At 39.0% G+C, this 16,131-nt stretch overlaps 1 long non-coding RNA gene across 1 annotated transcript; it reads right to left on the reverse strand.

Annotated features, from left to right (window-relative positions):
- Positions 1–719: 719 nt before the first annotated feature.
- LOC125363400 lies at positions 720–10,796 on the reverse strand. Its single transcript, XR_007213224.1, has 3 exons — positions 10,649–10,796; positions 9,639–9,641; positions 720–768 (listed from the first exon to the last, which is right to left on the reverse strand). It is a non-coding gene; the product is annotated as an uncharacterized LOC125363400 (long non-coding RNA).
- Between the last annotated feature and the right edge of the window lie 5,335 nt (positions 10,797–16,131).

Below are 16,131 nucleotides of genomic sequence, written 5' to 3' on the forward strand. Positions count from 1 at the left end.
ATTCAAAAAACAACGCTTACAAAACCATTTGGTGTAATCCAACTTCACAACTCTTGGGGGGAGAGGAGAAGGGGGTGGGAAGAGGAGGGAGAATGAGGGAGGAGGTCACAAGTAGAACAAGAAATGTACACACTGCCTTTCATATGAATCTGTAACTGCTCTATATCACACTTTGACAATAAAGAAAAGAAAAACTAAGTCAAAGCCCAACGAAATAAGTACCAGGAAGTGAGTACTTGCAAGAGGGAGGGTAGGGCCAAGGGTAGGTATAGATGAGTGAAACAGGAAAGGAGAGAAAATGCAGTTAACAATTCATTGTATATACCACAAAATTAAGAAAAATAAGAGAAGGGGTGGGGGCACGCCCGGCTGACCCCGCCTGTGTTCCCGTCCAGGGGTCACGTGTGACTATTATGTGGAACCAGAAAGGCAGTTCTAGCTGACCCCGCCTCCCAGCCTTGGGACTATGTGTGGCCAAGATGGTGCCTGGTGGTGAACCCGGAGGCAGTCCTGTGGGCTGTGACGTAGAATTAGGCTGCCTTTTAGGATTGGTCCTTTTTTTTTTTTTTTTTTTTGGCCAGTCCTGGGGCTTGGACTCTGGGCCTGCACACTGTCCCTGGCTTCTTCCCGCTCAAGGCTAGCACTCTGCCACTTGAGCGACAGTGCCACTTCTGGCCATTTTCTGTATATGTGGTGCTGGGGAATCAAACCCAGGGCCTCATGTATATGAAGCAGGCACTCTTTCCACTAGGCCATATCCCCAGCCCCCTCCATTCTTGACGGACAGCTTGGGCCTCCCTTCACAGCCCCTAAGTAGGTGCATGTACTCCTCCCCTTCCACCGCTCTCTGACCCGTTTAAGAGCAGCGCCCTCCTCCCAATAAAGTGAGACTTAGCACTGACTAGCTCCCAGACTGTCTGTTTGTCCTCCGGTATAAGCAGGGCTGGGTGTGGGCAGTCTGTCAGCCCTTTCCTCTTCTCAGCTCGCCCAGTTGGGGCATGTTTTCCCATTTCTCCCACAGGTCAGGAGAGCACAGGAGGCTAAAAACCCTGACAAAAGGGTGGGTGGAAGGGCAGGTGAAAATATTGAGGGGATAACACAGATCAAGATGCAATGTATATATAAACTGCTTTGTTAAATTGCCAAAAAAATCAACATATATCCTACAATTTTTTTACAAAGAATAATAATATAAATATGATAAATTCAACTGATTGCCTATGACTGATTTTGCCTATGACTCTTGATAGTCTGTGATTCTCACAGTTTTATAGAAAGGGTTGATAAATGTGATTTCTTAAACCTAATATAATAAGTTCCCAGTCTTAAAAAGAATTTTAAACATTTTGCCAGTCAGCAAGTTGTATATGAGACTCATCTTCTCAAAATCTATGTGTTCATTTATCACTCAATACCATTATAAGAGTTTCAAGGTTAAGTTAGTCTGGGAGGTGTTTCTCATTTTATTGGCTTAGTACATTCTCCTTCATCCCTTCATTTTTAATCATTTAGGAAAGACATCAGAAAAAGGTGGCTTGAACAACTTGATGCAATTCCATATTACCATATTGTAGGGAGGGTCTGAGATTAAGCAAATATCCTGGGCTTTCCAACTGGCGAGGGGGAGGGGAGAATGGTGTCCAGATTCATTATCCAGATAGCACGTTCAGCCTCACAACAAAGAGCTACCTTCATAGCTTTCCTATACAGTGTCCCAGTGGAACTCCAGGGTTGGCATTTTGGCTCCAGAACCAGATTTGACACATAGAAAATGTAACTGCCTATCAACCAAATCCATTAACACATTATAGGCCACTAAAAGGCATGCCAAAAACAAGTCCTCTCTTCCATCCATAGCTCCAAAAACCTCTTGGGAGGACAGAAAGTGTCTGGCAGATGTTATAGAAACAATTCACTTAATATTTATGAGACCAATTGTGGTCATCAACACCCCATCAACCTCTGAGTGAGGAACTGAGAATAGATTATGTTTTTTTATTGTTTCACATCTAAGAAACAAGATGAATTGGATTACTACTACCCTGTTAGGTGTAAAATCTCTGATTGGTGGAGGGGGGTGTTCTTGTTTTGTTTTTACAAAACTCATGAAGCCAGTCCTATTCAATCCATACATATTATAACACACATAGCCCAGAATCTTCAGTTCACTGTCCTTTCTCCACAAGTAACATTCAGTTCTCCTCTAAGTTTTTGTTGTTGTTGTTATTTTGCTTCACATTTTTTAAGTTTTATTGCTAATCTGTGAGAATAAATACGACTACCTAGAATTCAACCTGTAAAACATTCTTTGAGTAATTTCTATTATAGGTGATAGTTTACATTATCCCTTGTCCTGCTTTGAATAAATGTCCATTGAATACACTTGGACTTTACTGAAGTAAGAAAACATTGTCATAGCTATAAACACTTTTACCAGTTGGGAATCCCAGCTTATATCTTTGGGAATCTTTCTCGATGTTCTGTGGAAATGATAATCAAGGAGTAGGTCAAGGTTTGTTCCTCTCCTGAGCCACCTTTGCAAAACAGAGAAGCAGCAAATTCCTCCTCCTCCCCCCTTTTTTGCCCTACCCCTCATACACTGTCCTCATGAAGCTATGAGTTTACAATTATCTATATGCATATTTATCATTATACATTGATAGTATGGCAAGTAACCTAAAATTAAAGAAAAAGAACCTTAAGATAATTCATGACTTTCAGACCAGTAATTTTATGTTCCAAGAAAATAATTCCAAAGAACTCACAAAGTCCCTTTGCAGCTCTGTTTAAGTAGCAAAAACATAAAATTTCAAGCTCCCAACAAGAGAACAAATAGCTTTATATGTATATGTATGGAGAGAGAGAGAGAGAGAAACAGACTCTAGATACATAAAACATCATTAAGTAAAAAAAACATAGAACAGACACAATGGCAGAATGCTATATAAAATATGGATAAGTATTCCACTGACATTTTTCTTTGTGATGATTTGTTAAGCTGAGGATTTGTGCACTGTTCTATAAATACTTCAATAAGATCACAAAATGTGTTGAATTTTTACCAAATTCTGAAGCAAAATTACTTACACTCATGGAAATAATAAACTCATTTTCACTCACCATAAACTTACAAATAAATAAATCAGTACAGGTTTTCAATATGTTTGCAAAAGTTAGTATAAAAGTAAATACATGTCTTCTTCCCCAGAAAAATAAGAGACTATGTGGGAGTTTCAGGGATCAGAAAAGTACTTGGAATTATCCAGTAAAGAAACATATTACTGTATAACTAAGGAACTGAAATGTGTCAGTAAAGCAAGCATCTAAGTCTTTCCCTGTACCTCACTGGTAGATTAAACTGGAAAGTATGCATTGACTGTCTGATTTGTGTGATGCTGTGAATATAGTTGCTGATGTCAGAAAGGGCAGTGATTTGGATAATCAAACAATGTCACCTAACAATACTACTAGCTTGGTGGTATTGGTGGAGCTTGGGGTATGGTCCTTGGCAGCTCAGTACATAACCATCTATCACGTTGGTGACATAGACTCGGCCAGATTTTCCAGAAGGACCCAGACTGATGAAGCATGTGACACATCTGTCTGTTACCTCAGAAGCCCAGTACATTGAGTAACCATACTCTTAACTTTGTATCCTCTTCCAGAAATCTAGATGTCTTTGAAACCAATAAATATGCAGCAAGTTTGTCAGTGAGTGTGACTCAAAGCCATGGGAAAAAAATCTTGAAGGGTGCTTTGTGTTTTTTGTGATCTGTTATCCCTGGCATTCCAGCACATTAACAGAACCAATTACACTGAATGTAATTTATTAATAGATACAATTGTCTTCCTATGAACTTCCTGTGTGCTCTTTTTTTGCTTTGTGTTATTAATGTATTCTTTCTTTTTTTTCAATTTTTTATTATCAAACTGATGTACAGAGAGGTTACAGTTTCATACGTTAGGCATTGGATACATTACTTGTACTGTTTGTTACCTCGTCCTTCCTGTGTGCTCTTAAAGAGCAGAATCTATGATCTGGACACATTAAAAATGTTAAACCAGACTTTCTTCATTCCACAGTGTGATCTAGAGTGGTCAGAATAGTAGTACTTGTCAAGTTAAGTACCCCCCCCCAAAAAAAAAAAACTTAGAAAGTAAAAGAAACCCTTCAGGCTACGAAGGGAAAAAAAGATTAAAAGGCAAGTGAAACAAGATCCTAGAAATCCATGGTATGATTCCATAATAGGCAAAACTAATGTATGGTACTAGGTGTCAAAAGAAAGGTCCCATTTAGAGTGTATTAACCAGAAGGGAATATAAGGAAATAGTATGGAAATTTTCTCTATCCTTATCTGGACAGTGTGTATGGGGATGTATGCACATTTAAAATCAAGGCCTTGTGTCCTATCATGATCTATTTTTTTTTCTTCGTCAGTCATGGGGCTTGAACTCAGACCCTGGGCCCTGTCAGTGAGCTTTTTCCCTCAAGGCTAGAGCTCTACCTCTTTAAGCCACATCACCACTTCCAGTTTTCTTGTGGTTAACTGGAGATCCGAGTCTCACAGACTTTCCTGCCAGGGCTTACTTTGAACCTCGATCATCAGATCTCAGCCTTCTGAGTACACAGGATAACAGGTATGAGCCACCATCACCTGGCTGTATCATGATCTTAATTCTTAGTGAATAAGAACTTTAAGTTGCTAAAACAATGATCAGACTGTAATCTTTTTCCACATTCACTCTGTCTTGCTATAAGCCAGTCTTCCTGCAATTTTAATGTAGAGGACACCTGTCCCCTACTGAGATATTTATGGAAAGTTCATTTCATTACATTTTATGAGTTTTATTCATTTAACAAAGAGCTCCATGATAGCAACCTACATAATGACCAACACCTCAAGGGATACTATTGAATTCTTATTCTTCATAAACTTTACCAAAAGCACTGAAGATAAAACCATATGAAGCTGACATGTGAACATTTACTCTTTGTGTTTTGCTTTGTCACTTCAGAATTAGGGACCTCTTTATTTTTCTTTATTGTCAAAGCGAAGGTCAGAAGGGTTACAGTTTCATATGTAAGGCAGTGAGTACATTTCTTATCCAATTTGTTACCTCTTTCCTCATTTCCCCCTGCCTCTCCTTCCCCATTTCTTCCCCTTGAGTTGTACACTTGGTTTACACCATAGTTTTGTAAGTATTGCTGTTGCATTGGTTTGTCTTTTTATCCTATGGCTCTTGATTTTTCCTTTTCTTTTCCTTTCCCTAGTTCCAATACACGTATATACAATATCCAGGGTACTAAAATCAGTTAGTGATATCAGGGGTAAAACCATGGGAAACAAATCCGGGGGGGAGGGGCGGGCTGGGAAGGGGCATGTTTTCACATGGCATGTTAAAATAACTACAACAATGATATATCACTTCTTTCCATAACTTGAGGTTCACTTCTCTTAGCATCATCTTATGTGTTCATGTGGGCATAGCTATTGAGCTATTGTGATCTTCTGCTAGGACTATCCTAGACATGTACTAATTATTCCCAAAGAGGGAAACCATAGATTCCATGTTTCTTTGGGTCTGGCTCTCTTTGCTTAGTATGATTTTTTCCAAGTCCTTCCATTTCCTTACAAATGGGGCAGTGTCTTTCTTTCTGACAGAGGTATAGAATTCCATTGTGTATATATACCACATTGTCTTTATTTTTTTAATTAAACTTTTTCTTCATTGTCAAAGTGTGGTACAGAAGGGTTACAGATTCATATGTAAGGCAGTGAGTACATTTCTTCTTCAACTTGTTACCTCCTCCCTCACTTCCCCCTCTCTCCTCCCCACTTCCCTCTCTTCCAAAGAGTTGTGCAGTTGATTTACACCAAATGGTTTTGTAAGTATAGCACATTTTCTTGATCCACTCATCTACTGAGGGGCATTTGGGTTGGTTCCATATTTTAGCAATGACAAATTGTGTTGCGGTGAACATAGTTGTGCTGGTGGCTTTAGTGTGGTCTTGTTTGTAACCTTTTGGGTAGATGCCCAAAAGTGAGGCTGCTGGGTCATAGGGTGCTCTATGTTTAGCCTTCTGAGAAACCTCCATACCACTTTCCAGAGTGGTTTTGCATTTCTTTTATGGCCAGTGATGTTTCCCTCCTGTTTCTCTTGGCCATTGTTATTTCCTCTTCAGAGAAGTCTCTTCTTAGGTCTTTAGGTCTTTGTGGAGGGGGCAGTTGGTTCTTTGAGGATTTGTTTTGGAAGAATTTAATTTTTTGAGTTCTATATATATTTTAGATATGAGGCCTTTGTCTATTGTATGGTCAGTAAAGATCTTCTCCTAATCTGTGTGCTTTCTATTTCTTGCAAGCTATGTCCTTTGTCATGCAGAAGCTCTGCAGTTTGATGCAGTCCCATTTGTCCAATCTTTCTTTGATTTGTTGTGTTTCTGGGTCTTTATTAAGAAAGTTTCGTCCTGTGCCAAGGAGCCCAAGTGCTTCTTTTAGTCCTTTTTGTAGTGTTTTAAGGGTATCTGACTTACCTCAAGGTCTTTGATCCATTTAGAATTGATTTGGTGGTAAATGGTGATATATGAAGGTCTAGTTTTAGTTTGTTACAGGTGTTGAACCAGTTTCACCAGCACCATTTGTTGAAGAGGCTGCCTTTCTTCCATCCTATTCTTTTTAGCCCCTTTATCAAAGATTAAGTAGCCATAGGTCTGCAGGTTCATTTCTGGGTCTTCAGTTCTGTTCCATTGGTCCTCAGGCTTGTTCTAGTGCCAGTCCTAAGCTGTTTTTATTACTATAGCTTTGTAATACAACTTGAAGTTTGGTATTGAAATTCCTGCAGCACTGCTCTTTCTACTTAGGATTGTTTTTGCTATTCGGGGTCTTTTATTGTTCCATATGAATTTATGGATTGCTTCCTCTATTTCATTGAAGAATGGTGTTAGAATATTGATGGGTATTGCACTGGATTTGTAGATAGCCCTTGGCAATATTGCTATTTTCACAATGTTAATCCTCCCAATCCAGGAGCATGGGAGTTTTTTCCATTTCCTTAGTTCTGCTTACATTTTCTTTTTCAGATTTTTAACGTTCTCATCATACTGGTCTTTCACTTATTTGGTTAAGGTTATTCCTAAGTATTTTAGGGTTTTTGAGGCTATTGCAAAAAGGAGTGTTTTTCTGATTTCAGCCTCTCCCTTCACATTGTTGGCATACAGAAAAGCCATTGATTTTTGAGGATTTATTTTATACCCTGATACTTTACCAAAGTTTTAGATCAGCTCAAGTAACTAAGGAGTAGAGTCTATGGGGTTCTTTAGATACAGGATCATATCATCTGCAAAGAGAGAAACTTTAACTTCATCCTTTTCTATTTGGATCCCCTTTACATCTCCCTCTTGCCTTATTGCCCTTGCTAGGAATTCTAGTACTATGTCGAGGAAGAGAGGAGAGAACAGACATCCTCGTCTTGCTCCTGATTTTAAAGGAACTTTTTGCCATTAAGTATAATGCTCACTGCAGGTTGTCAGAGACAGCTTTTATTACATTCAGGAATGTTCCCTGGAATTCTAGTTTCTCCAAAGCTTTTATTATAAATGGGTGCTGGTTTTTACTGAATGCTTTTTCCTCATCTAAAGAGATAATCATGTGATTCTTGACCTTGCTCCTATTGATATGGTGTATTACATTAATTGACTTGCATATATTGAACCAGCTTTGCATCCCTGGAATGAAATTGGCTGGATCATAGTGTATGATTTTTTTTTTTTTGATGACTTGTTGAAGTCTATTGGCCAGAATTTTGTGGAGAAGTTTTACATCCATGTTCAACAAAGAAATGGGTCTAAATTTCTCTTTCTTTGATGAGTCCCTGTCTGGTTTTGGTATAAAGGTTATACTGGCATCATAAAACGTGTTTGGTAGCGAACTTTCACTTTCAACTTCATTGAAGAGTTTGAGGAATATTGGTGTGAGTTCTGTTTTGAAGGTCTTATAGAATTCCACTGTGAATCCATCTGGGCCCAGGCTTTTCTTGGATGGGAGATCTCTTATTCCAGTTTCAATTTCATTGTTGGATAGAGATCTGTTCAGTAGATTTAAATCTTCTTGGTTAAGTTTGGGCATATCAATTTTGTTAGGAATTTGTCCATTTCTTCCAGGTTCTCAAATTTGTTGGCATATAGGTTTGCAAAATAGTCCCTTATTTTTTAATAGTTATACAAGTTTTTTATAATTTAATACTTGCTGTTTCAATTTTTTTCTTATTTATTGTCAAGGTGATGTACAGAGAAGTTACAGTTTCATATGTTAGGCCTTGGGTACATTTCTTATACTGTTTGTTACCCCCACCCTCATTCCCAACTCCCCCCTCCCCCATTTGCTCTTCCCCCACGAGTTGTTCAGTTGGTTTACACCTGATGGTTTTGCAAGTATTGCTTTTGGAGTCGTTTGTCTTTTTTTTTTTTTTTTTTTTTGGCCAGTCCTGGGCCTTGGACTCAGGGCCTGAGCACTGTCCCTGGCTTCTTCCCGCTCAAGGCTAGCACTCTGCCACTTGAGCCACAGCGCCACTTCTGGCCGTTTTCTGTATATGTGGTGCTTGTGAATGGAACCTAGGGCCTCGTGTATCCGAGGCAGGCACTCTTGCCACTAGTCTATATGCCCAGCCCCTCGTTTGTCTTTTTATCCTTTGTCTCTCGATTTTGATATTCCCTTTTACTTCCCTAGTTCTAATACCAGTATATAAAGTATCCAGTGTATTCAGAGGAAATACAGTGATAGTACGGGTACAACCACAGAAAGGGAATACAAGAGGATCATCAACAAAAGACGCTACGGTTTCACATGGCATGGTGAAAGTGATTACAACAGTGATATAACAGTCGTTTCCATAACATGGAGTCCATTTCACTTAGCATCATCTTATGTGTTCATAAGGGCATAGCTTTAGGCTCTTGTGATCCTCTGCTATGACTAGCCTAAACCTGTGCTAATTATTCCCTATGAGAGAGACCATAGAGTTCATGTTTCTTTGGGTCTGATTCACTTCATTTAGAATAATTTTTTCCAAGTCCTTCCATTTCCTTACAAATGGGGCAATGCCATTCTTTCTGATAGAGGCATAAAATTCCATTGTGAAAGGGGAGGAGGCAGCGGGGAATGAGGGAGGAGGTAACAAACAGTACAAGAAATGTATCCAATGCCGAACATATGAAACTGTAACCCCTCTGTACATCAGTTTGACCATAAAAAAAAATTCCCTTATTATATTATGAATCTTGGTTGTTTCTGTAGTGATGTTTTCAGTTTCATCTTTGATTTTGTTTATTTGGGTGTGCTGTCTTGTCTTTTGGTCAGATTTGCTAGAGGTCTGTCAATTTTGTCAATTTTTTTCAAAAAACCTACTCTGTTTTGTTGATTCTTTCTACGGTTTTTACATTTGTTTTTGTTTTGTTTGGGGGGGGTGGACTCTAAGTCATTTAATTCTGATTTAATTTTGATCATTTGCTTCTATCTATTGGCTTGGGGTTTGGCTTCTTTCTGTCTTTCAAGAAGCTTAAGGTATTTACTTCAGTTTTTGAATTCAGATTTCTCCACTTTGTTGATGTAGGCACACAGAGCTATAAATTTTCCTCTGAGTACTGCCTTTGCTTTGTCCCAAAGGAGCTGGTAATTTTTGTGCTCATCTTGGTTTAATGACATAAACATTTGAGTTTCTGCTCTGATTTCTTCGATGACTCACTGGTGGTTCAGCAATGTGTTGTTCAGTCTCCATGAGTTGTAGGATTTTCTGTGGTGGCCTTTTGTGTTGGGCTCTAATTTTATTCCATTGTGTTCTGGGAGAATGCAAGGAATGATTTCAATATTTCTGAATTCGTACAGATTTGCTTTATGCCCTAAAATGTGATCGATTTTGGAGAATGTTCCATGTGCTGTTGAGAAGAATGTATATTCTGATGTTGCTAGATTATATAATTATAACCATGAACACGTTTGTTCTTGCATTTAGTTCTATTTGGACTGATAAGATTGCTCCATGAACCCCTTTGACTTACTCAGATTGAACAAAGATACCCTCTAATTTCAGTGAAATGGAAAAGTTGAAAAGAATAAAAAAAGTAAGAAAAAACAACATTAAAATTATAAACCACAGAGGATCAACAAAGGTACAAATCAAAAGGAAATCATTGTAAAGAAAAAAAATGAGAAAAATTAAAAACAGCAAAAACAAAGAAACAAATGAAGAGAAAAGTAGTTTTCCTTGTTTGGGTGGTCCTGTGTCTGTCCTGTGACCTCTCTCCAGCTTCTGGTTTCCTTGTGATGGTCTACAGTCTGTTTTCTTGCAGCTTGGTTGGTTTGAGTGACTTTCAGTTTGTAGGGGGTGGGTTTGCTGTGACCCTCCTCCCAGGCTAGGTTAATCCTAGAACTTGAGGTTTGCTCTGCTTGCAGGTAGGAGTTGGGTGGCCTCTGTAACTGGAGGGGGAGGGGGTGCTGATCAGTCTCAGGAACCATGGCTTCTCCCTGTTTTACTGTTTTCAGGCTGCTCACAGCAGGGGTGTGTTTACCTGAGGCTTCGCACCCTGGGGAAAATTCCTCCTGCCTGGGTGGGGACACCTTTTCCTGGGTGGAGCTGGATCTCACTGTTCAGTTACTCTTGCCCTTTTCAAAAATGGCCCCTTCATCCTCGTTTTCCCTTGGCCTGCTTTATTTCCTGTCTGCTCTGGCCCAGTCTATGCCAGAGTCAAAGATGGCATTTCACTCTGGTGGAGGGAAAGGCTACCTTCCAAATGCTGTTCTGTGGGCGCGCTTGGGTGAGAATGTCTTTTGTGGGGTACTCACGATTTCTCTGGAATTTCAGCCTGTCCGTGATCTGCCTGGTGTCTCCGTCTGTCTGCTGCCCATCTGAAGGATTTCTCTCCTCGTCACTGGTGTGCACTGATGGTGAGTGGGGAGAGTGCTCACCAGAGTGGGAAGTGGCCAGAAATTCAAATCTGTTTTCTCAAGCCAGTTTCCTTGATTTTTCCTTTCTGGCCAGAATCTCTATACTATTATAACTTACTTGAGATGAATTTCTAGGTGTGGAAGTTTCTCTGGAGTAGTAAAACTGGGTTCTTGGAGAGAGCTTAGATAGGGATCTGCTGCTGCTCCGCCATTTTCCTCCTCTTCAGAAAGGCACCTCTTCCAATAGTATTGCAGGAAACTTCCTGATAGGGTTAAAGCTTTTTAACATTGTGTGAGAAAGGACATTCCAGTACCATCTGCCAGACCTGAAATTCTATTAAACTGTCAGCATGATAAATTACATAAAGAAGGCATTGGAACAGAAGAAAATCCACAGTGAAACTGTGATCATAAAACAAGAAGAACTAAAAGGGATTTAGGGTAAGTACACAAACTACCCATTGTAATAAATTTTTCTCATGCAAGTATAGAATGAAAAGACTGAACTATCCACTCTTGGGTCCAAGCAAAAGGCAGCAAGACCATCAGTTATCTCTTGGCTGTGATGCATGTCATCTCTCAGATCAGAAAGCATGGTCCAGCAGTCCCAGCTCCACTTCCAACCAGGCTGCTTGGGGTTCAATGAAATCACACCTTGTCCTCTTTGTGCAAAGAGGTAGTATTTAGATAGATGGCTACTCTGTGCATCCCTTTTACTTACAAAAATAATAAAGACATTTCTGAAATAAAAAATAATTTGAAAAGGCTAGGCACCAGTGGCTCACATGTATAATCCCAGCTACTGAGGAGATTGAGATCTGAGGATCACAGTCCAAAGCCAGACCAGGAAAAAAGTTCCACAAGACTCTTATCTCCAACTAACCAGCAAAAACAAAAACAAAACAACAACAACAAAAACAACTGGAAGTGGAGAAGTGATGCAAGTGGTGGAGCAGAAAAGCCAAGCAAGAACTCATGTTCCTGTCTTCAAGTCTCAGTACCAGCACAAAATAATAATAATTTGGTTACTACTCTTTAATTACAAATTGTCTCAAGAGAGCAATCACCCAGCACATTGCCATTGTGCTTCAAAATTTAGCCCCCACAAATGACACAGACTGTAAACAGGGCACAGGGCATAGGTTCCTGAATATTTGGGATTTGGAATGAGTTCCAATGAGGCTCATCTAGGAGTCTCCAGGCACTAATGACAATGTGGAAAATAATATCAACTATGGATATAAACAGATGAATATTGAAAATTAAGAAATTAAAATGGCTTTGAGGGCTGGGAATATGGCCTAGTGGTTAAGTGCTTGCCTCATAAAATGGCTTTGAATATACTTTCTCCAAGAGGTAATGGAAATAATGGAAGCAAAGTTAATCATGAATAATCCCCAACCATGTCCTGTTTCCAAGTATCCCTGATGGCTTGATTATCCTAAGAGAAACTTAATAAACACTCAGTGAAAATTATCATTTGTATAGTCTTAGTTTTTCCTGATGCTTTAGCCAAGATTAGTAAAACAAGGTTAGTTGTGCCAGAGTACTAATGTTATTATCTCATAACAAAACCAAGCATATATGATTTATTATCATGTCACATCTTGTGCATTTTCTGTCTATCAGCTGTATCATCACAAGGAAATGTCCAAATGCAGCAGGTCAAAATCCGTATGTTCACTGAACACGTTAAATTTAAGATACATAGTGATTTTTCCTTCCCAGTTTAAGAAATGTCATATTGGAATATCTTACTGCATTGAAAATGGAAATCAATAACTATGTTAGCCAGTTTGTTATAGAGATGCGGTGACCAGATCATTACATGGCAAAAACCAAAAGAAAACATAGACACAGGAAACAGACTCAAGAAAACACCCTTGTCTTTTCTAATGTATAGACCTACAATGCAATTATGTCCTCATTTCAATGGATGCAACAAGCTCTTAAAATAGTTGGCAGTTGTCCCAGCTATTCAATTTGCATGTCAACGTTTCTATTATGTTAAAGGAAAGAGAAATGAGGTAAGCAAATTCAGTAAGAGCCCTGTTGTATTTTGCCAAGTTGTTTAATATGGAAATAGATATCCAGTTTCTTGATATATTTTTCCCCAGCTTGCCTTATTGGTTTTATGCATCTTTCCTATGGGTTTTCTTAATCAATTTTCTAAGAATGTCTTTCAATATTTCTGTAAATCACAATTAAAATTTTTAAACCAGTTCACAAAGAAGATGAAGGAGTCAAGAGAGGCAGCAGGCTCATTCTTTCAGCATGCACCTTTTTTTGCTTCTGATTGCCATCAAAATAATTTCATACTGTTTCAAAGCTCTAAAAATGCATAAGTCAAGACTCACAGGAGTTGTGGTGCTGTGTGGGTGCCTTTCCCATGCTGGGCTGAAAGGCAATGCTGTGTGGTAGGAGAAATAAGTGGCTAGCACTTGGTTTGGATCACAGCACAGACATTTTCCAGCTCTGGGATTCTGCAGAAATTATAATACTAGCTACCCTGTTCTAACTGCCCACCTGCTACTCCACTAAGCCACTCCAGACTATTTTACTCAATCACTAAGAATTTCTATGGGCAGCATTATTGCTTTAGTTTTTTCTCAAATTACAAGTCCATGGTTTTGAGAAGGTGGAAACTGGTCCTAGGTTGGATGACACTACACATGGCTCTGGTTTTTCACTTTGAAACTTTTGAAACTGTACTAGAGCACTTTCCATAACAGCTGATCTTACAGAGATGCTGTGAGAAGCCAATAAGTCCACAATATTTGACACTCTCTGAGAAGCACAAAGTATTCATAGTATGATTCCAAAATCTTTTGGCTGCAAATGACAGAATAGCCATCTAAAATAGGATTAAGAAAATTAAAATATTGTCTCAGAAAACAAACACCTTGAAGGCTAAATGGAGCAGAACTAGACTAGACATCTCAGACAATGCTTTTAGTGTTTTCTCTGCACATCTCTGGACCCCACTTCCTTCATCTGGCTGATTCTCAGACAATCTTCATCTGTGGTTGCAGGACTATCAACTTCTCCAGATAGGAAAAGGAGAATGCTCTTGTAATGCATGCTCTTGTAAACATCCCAGAATTACTTCCTGATCACTTACTCTTGGACCAGTCTCTGGTCCAAGTAGAATGTCATCCTGATGGGTTTAAGTGTCATGAGCTAGAGCCTGATTCTAAATTAAGGTCCCGTATACAAACTGCAAAATGGCTACCCAAGGAAAATGAGGTTTTCATGTCCAAAGAGGAGAGAATGGACATTGAAAGGCAACATAATAACATTTAAAAAAATATTTTAAATGAAAACAATGTGTCCTCTTTGTTTGCAAGATAATGATAGTAGATAATATGAGGGATACAAATAGAGTATTTCAAAGTTAGAAAATATCATTTTATCCTCACTCTTTGCAGGCTATAAATCTTCAGATTACAGATGAGCAAGTTGAGGCTCAGACTTGTTGTAAGCCACCCAGCAAAGACAGAACCTAGATCGAGTCTTCTGATCTCACTTCAGTACTCAATGCTGCTTCTCTCCTGAATCCTCTAAGCCAGTGGTGTGGGTTTAAAAATGTGGACTTTGACCATATGTGTCTGGGAAGCAAATTTGCCTTAAAGAAAGTATTTGTAAGTACAAATATTCAGACAGCAACACCAGAGTTAGCATTTGGGTAAATATACTGTCTCTTTTTGCGGACCTTTACAGCAAACATCCATTCCCAAACTTCTTTTACTACACTTAGATTTGGCTGATGACAATGGAGATGGTTGTTCCAATCCTTTAACAAAGTAGTTGGAGTAGTAATAATAAGTCAGTATCTAGTTGGGCACTGGTGGCTCCTGCCTGTAAGCAGGAGACTAAGATCATGGTTTGAAATCAGGAAATTGAGACTTTTATCTCTAATTAACCAGCAAAAAGTCAAAAGTAGAGCTATGACTCAAGTAGTAAAGCACCAGCCTTGAGCAAAAAAGCTAAGGGACAGCACCAGGGCCCTGAATTCAAGCCCTAGTATCAGCACATGCACACGTGTGCACACACGCACACATAACCTAAGGAAATTGTTTAAATAAATGAACAAAAATCATGTGTATAAAATAGTAAAAGTTGCAACATTTTAACAGTAAAACTTTTAGAATTCCAAGATATATATATATATATATATATATATATATATATATAACTACTACATAACAGGATAACTAGTGAGTAGTCAATACAAACTATTTAATTCCCTATTTGGTGGGGTAGTGCTAGGATTGTGCCATACTTTACCACTGAGCTGTAACCAAGGCCAATCGGTATTCCCTACATAGTCTTCAATGTTCACAGACTTTCATAGTTGTGCTCCATCTGATTCAAAGGCTTTTTCCTCAGACATCTGCATGATTCCCTCCCTCTTTATCTTGTGCCTCTGCTCGAATGTGACCCCATTAAAGAGGACCTTCTCAAAGCTCCTTGCCTATCATTTCACTGTCACTCTTCCATCTCCTTCTCCTTTGTTTTCAGCACTTATTTCTACTTCATATAGTATACATTTTAGTGGTTTTATTTCCCCCCCAAGAAAATAAACCCCATGAGACCAAAGACTTGGAATTGTTGTTTGCAGTTTCTATTGTGCAAGTAAGTTTTCTTTCCTGTTTGCATTCTTGGCCTTCAAGACTTGGTTTTTAATTTCCTCCACTTGTCAAACATTTCTTGTTTTGTCAATCAATTCCTTTTTATTTGTAAGAAGCAGAGCTCAAGCAGAGACAGGATGCACCTAGATTAAGGATATTTCTGAGAAGCAGGTCCAGAAGCCCTGCTAGTCAGTGGGCTGAGATTTGAGCACAGACCAGAGTTGACAGTTTTGGAAGAGCACATGAGAAGTCCTGACCTTGATACCCAGCTCACAAGACAATATGTTGGAAATCACCTGTACAACTTGGGGATGGGGGAGGGAAGGTAGGAGAAAAATGAGGGAGGGGTAACAAGTTTGACAAGAAATATTACTCACTACCTTATAGATAGAACTGTAACCCCTATGTACATCATCTTGACAATAAAATTAAATTTAAAAGAAAAGCATGTAGAGCTAGGGTTCAATGTATCTATTGAATCAGGAATAGGCCAGGGTGTTGGCTTCCCGCCCACCCCCCCAACCAGGCTAGCACTCTGTCACTTTAATCATGCCTCAACTTTC

This window comes from Perognathus longimembris, chromosome 14 (assembly GCF_023159225.1).
Source record: "Perognathus longimembris pacificus isolate PPM17 chromosome 14, ASM2315922v1, whole genome shotgun sequence".
NCBI lineage: Eukaryota > Metazoa > Chordata > Mammalia > Rodentia > Heteromyidae > Perognathus > Perognathus longimembris.